The sequence below is a fragment of the Mytilus californianus genome, unplaced genomic scaffold (assembly GCF_021869535.1).
Source record: "Mytilus californianus isolate M0D057914Y unplaced genomic scaffold, xbMytCali1.0.p SCAF_1, whole genome shotgun sequence".
NCBI lineage: Eukaryota > Metazoa > Mollusca > Bivalvia > Mytilida > Mytilidae > Mytilus > Mytilus californianus.
Window position 1 is genome coordinate 134,225,454 of NW_026262581.1, and position 5,872 is coordinate 134,231,325.

Below are 5,872 nucleotides of genomic sequence, written 5' to 3' on the forward strand. Positions count from 1 at the left end.
GGAATTCTATATGCAATATCATTTAAAAAATATCATGATAGTTGAAATGCTACCTGATTTAACAAATAATGCATACAGTTTGTCTGTTCTAAATTAAAGTTTATCACGGAAAAGGGTTAACAATCTTTAAAAAATTCTGAACAATTTGTTCTTTGGTGTACCTTGAATATCCTGGTGCTATGTTATGGTGATATATATATATTTAGAATCTCCTTTTTATTTCATTTATTTTAAGATTTTTTATTTTTTTATTTTATAATTAAAATTATTCTGCAATTGGGTAGACTTCTACCAGCATTAAAGAATTAATATTTGTGGGGGGAAAAAGTTTTGATGTAGAAAATGCACTGAACAAAGTTTTTAATCACTTTTTACATTATGATTAATTGCACCAGTTAAAAATGCAAGAAATGGTTTGATACAAAAAGTAATTGGTAATATAATGTAATCAAATGAAAAAATACTCTTGATATGAACAAAGAATTTAATATATCAACAAAAGTTGACTAAGATGATCTCAGAAATTTACTATTGTTTACCTCCTGGAGTAGATGCCTAAGTCTGTCTGTCTGTTCTCAGAAGCTAAAAGACATACAGCATGACTTTAGGTGTTTAGAAGCCATTTTGACCATTTGTCACATGATTTGAGTTAATAGGAAAATAAGGAGATGTGTTATGATTGCCAATGAGAGAACTATCCACCAGAGACAAAGTGGCATAGAAGGAGATGTGTAATGATTGCCAATGAGAGAACTATCCACCAGTGACAAAGTGTCATAGAAGGAGATGTGTTATGATTGCCAATGAGAGAACTATCCACCAGAGACAAAGTGGCATAGATGTAAGCAACTATAGATCCCATTCTCATATACTAAATGACCTTTAATTGTATAACTTGTTGGACTTATATTTTTACACTTAATTGACATTAAGTTTACATCCATATTTTTACACTTAACTGACATTAAGTTTACCTCCAAGTTCTGATCTTAGGTAATTAGTAGCTGACAGTCATATAATCAGCACATCTAGCACATCTAGCAGAGTTAACAGCTCAAACTAAAAGAATATTTAACCATTTACTGACTTATAGTATGTTTAATGCCTTAATTCAGATCTCAGATACTTAATAACCTACATAAGTGTAAGGGGAGAACTGTAAACCAAATTATTTTAATAGATACAGAATCTCTCAAAAGGTATGTAACTCTGACATACAATATATATAAGTTTTACAGCAGATACTAAGTAAACTATAATATTCCAATTATGTGTAATAATGGATCTGGGAGAGAGTAGAATCCCACACAAAGATGGTAACTGTCTGTGACCTAAATTTTAGAGTTCACTTTACTTATATTTTAGTTCAAATGTCTATTACAAAGTGATGTATATTATATGATTGGATGTATCTGTGCAATTAGAGGAGTTTAGCAATAGCCCACAATAAAGTAGATCACTTTGTCCTTTACTTTGCACAATCCTTTTCATATTGAAGTAAAATTATTCAAACTTATAGTATTACTTATAGTATTATATTTGTCATATGTTACATTAACAATTAATGTTAATTTCTTTTATTGTTTTTTGTTTCAGAATAAGATTTCTGCATTTAGTATCTATTGTATAATATGTAGTCATATGAGCCACATTCCCTCGCTCATGCTCCAATGACTTTGTAATTTTCACTATTTTTCATTAGATAATTTTTTGAGAAAAACTTTATGAAAGAACTTTGACATATATATATATTTAGTGCCAGTAGTTGCATCCATGCAGTTCATGTCAAACACTAAAAAATATTTTCCCTTTATTAATCCATCATAGACTTCAAGCATGTTATTTTATACATATCCTTTGTAAGTTGTACCCACTAGGGATATGGTACGCTATATCAAACTGAGGCTAAGCAAGCAAGGCATATCTCTATGTTGATAGTAATTTTTTTAATATCTGCTTTTTAGTGAAAATTATGCTAGCCATATTTTATAGTACATTTTTTCTTGCAGTGTTTGATCAAGCTGACTACATAGTAGAGTACAATATTTGAATTGAAGGTTTTGTAAATATTTACACTTTAATACTTAGTATATTAAAATAATGTCCGACCATTTTATTGGATCAAAATTTTAAAGAAGTTAATTTTTTTACATAAATTTACTGTATACATGTTTGTGTGTGTGTATGTGGTTTTGGTTTTTTGTTTTGTTTTTTTTTTGGAGAAGGGGTATCTTTACATGGATCCCCCATCATCCGTTCTTGATCTTTTTTAAGGGGTAATTTTTGAGTAAGCATTTCATATAGTGTATTTTCATACTGATACCTCTTTACTGGTTTAAAATTATTATTTCTATTAATAATGTTCTGACTTCAAGATGAATATCAAATAGTAAATGTAAAAGAAACCAGAAATAAAAAATCTAGCTTTTATTCCTGCTATCTGATCTATTATGAAATGAAGAATTGTAAAAATTGCTACATCTTAATGTCCATATGCACTGTAGGTGATTCTCCGAAGCTATCTCTTAATGTTCTTTAAAGAATTTGGTGTTGATGGAGTTGAATGTTAATCTCTGTCAAATGAATCACAACATGTCTACTAGACTGACAGAGATTCAAATCTTGAAATATAATATATTCATTTGTTTCTTGTCATTTCTATCTTTATGTAACTGTAAAATGTTGAGTATCCCAGCACTCCAAAAAAAAAAATCATTTGATTGTTATGCTTTATAATTTTTGTATAACATATGTCTTTTTTTTTTTATAAATTTGATGTGCTCAATCATCTTATCAAATTAATAATATTCTTGAACTAGTCTGAGGCTTTAATCTCAATTATAAAATCCATTCATTCTACTTGACAATGTTATTTTTGCTAGAATAACATCAATTTTGTTTGAATCTTATGTATTGAAGTAAAGTCTTTAAAACAGTATACATTGTCAGTTTTATGTAGCTTTTAAATACACATGTTACCATAAGTTGATTTATGACTGTTAAATATGAAATGATAGGTTTTATCAAAGTTACAATAAAAAGTCGATTCCTATGTCATATTTCCTTATTTAGATATGTGGACTGTTATCAGAGACAATAGTATGTACTACTCAAAGAAAGTTTTATAATGGGGTCAAACTGTAAAGGTTCATATTTTTATAGATAATGCTCAAACTGATCTGAAATTAACAGCATTCCTGTTTTAAAGGATGTTGAATTGATTAAAAAGAAGACTAAAACAATATGTTAAAAATTTGGGGGTAAAAAAATGCCCCTCCCTATTAAAATAAAATGTTTTGCAAGGGAAATGTTAATTTTTGTTCATATTTAATCAAGTATGCCATCAGATTCATCACTTTATCAAGTGTGCTTGTAATATGCATTATTTAACTAGACCATGTGCAAAAAATCGTTAAAATTGTGACTTTCAATTTTGACCCCTTCCCTCAAAGTTTGCAAACAGTGTAACTATATGAAATTTGACAAACATAAATGTAGTACTTTTCAATACACAAATGATTAAAATTAAGAATACACAAACTTGAACGATAAATGGAGGTTTTGTTTTACTTTATTTTCAGTCAGAAGTTGTGTTGCTAAACTTGTTATGAGTAGTATATGTTATATATCCATATAGCAGTATTTGGTATAATTCAATGTTCTTCCAAAGTTTTAATATATTTTTGCCACTTAATGTGATCCTCTCATTTTAAACCAAAATGTCATCATCTTCACTAGTTTTCATTTTGATTGAACATATAAATTGAGGATCATATTTTATCAATTAATATGAAAAGGGAATTCAAAGTATGTTTGTGTGTGTGTTATTTTTGCTGAAGGTGATAGTGTGCTTTACTTATATCCTTCTGGAGACAAGGAAAGCTTAGTTTATATGTATCCTTCAGGAGGCAAGGGAAGCTTAGCTTATATGTATTCTTCTTGAGGTCATGGAAGCTTAGCTTATATGTGTCCTTCTGAAGGTCAAGAGAACTTAGCTAATATGATGTTATTGAAATTTGGTGCAATACAATTGTTAAGTTCTACAATATATCAGTATCTCAATTGCCAAATTAGAAACATAATTTAAGGCCAATAATAGTTTTAGAACCATTAGATAATGTTTTAATTATTAAAGAAATAATTCTTATATGTTATGCTTTATGCTCATTTTAACATTGGTGGGTATTAAATTTGTCAATATCTTTACAATGAGCTACAGTGATGTGTAAAATGTTGACAAATGTAAAGCTGAATCATGCTAAAATGAACATAGAACATATCAACTATATTGGTTCTTACTAATACAAAATTCAGAACTTTTGTACTTCCAAGGAGACCTATAAGACATACTGAAAAGACAGCCATTTTGATTTGACAAAGTAAAACTATTCTTGAAAGTTTACCTTTTCACTATTAAAAAGTTCCAATACAGGAAGATTGACTTTTGAGAATGAGATTTTATTTAATTCTTGGCAAGTAACACCAACAGAAATGTACATTTTAACCTTTGGTGTCATATAAAATTGAACTGACAATTGAATTTTAATTTTGATTGCAATTTAAGAATGTGCACCACATTTTTATTGGAATTAAATCATAACTTTTTTGACGAATGGAAAGAAGAGCATCGTATTATAACATGAAAGATTTTGCTTTCTTTACAAATTACTTGATGTACAGTGTCACTGTCTTAACAATTGACCAAAAATAAGTTTTTTTTTACCATAAACATGGTTCAGTTCTGAGAACCAGGTTTGGAAAAAGGCATTTAACCTCTACCGCTATTAAGTTATTTAAATTAGTGCCTGTCTCAATGTACATAAAGTCAAAAGAAGGGTGTATTTCGTCGTTAATCTTTAGAAATGTTGCAGTATTGACATCTTAGCAAGCCAAGGGTTACGTTTCAGTCCATTCTTTTGTAGGGGAGGGGGCTGGATTGTAACCCCTATCTAGCATAGATGTAGTATTGTAGAATTAAAAGTTTTTATGAGGTAAACCTAAAATTATAAATCAAAGTCATTTTGCAGTATATAACAACAGTACAATGAAGATATCAATGATCATTATTGTGTAGAATCTGTTTAAATTTAATGACATATAAAGCCATCCACCTTTCATATATTCTAGTCAAATGTAAGTTAAACAAATTTATGCTTGAATCTGGATTTATTTTCATCAAATTAACATTTTTCTTTTCTTTTTTTTCTTTTTGCCATATAAAATGCATAAGTGTATATGGTTAGTCATGTTTGCATGCCATATCTGAGCTACACTTTCATTACTTTTCTTAGCTCTGTATTGAATGATTAACCTATGATATTATCTACAAACAATATAAAATGGATGGTAGAAGCTCCAGAAGAGAAATAATGCTGTAATGTTAAATTTGTTTAGACTTCATCCCTTTTGAAGGGTCACCATTGTTTAATTGTACCAATTAAACATTAGTAGGCTATTCAAACCATTGTCTATTATAGAAGCCCATGCCTTCAAACATTGTCATAACATTGGTGTCAGAGAATTATATGAGACTTAGAATGCAACTTATGCCAGGTACTTTTTGTAAATTGTTCAATGTTTTGATTGCTAAACACGTCATTCATGCTCAAGTTGTTTTAAGGATTATGCCACTATTTTTTTCATCAGAAGGATCATCCACCTGTTTTCCTTTCCTGATTTGTTCCTGATGTACAACAAATGTACAAAAAATGTTCAACAAATGTAAATTCTTTTTGAAACATATTGATGGTCCTGCAAACAGCCATTTGTGGAGTCATTTCAATAGATCTTCCGTACATGAATTTTCAAACTTTGTGTTTAGATGACATTGACATCATTTGTATGGAAGATAGCTCATATAAAAATCAAAAGG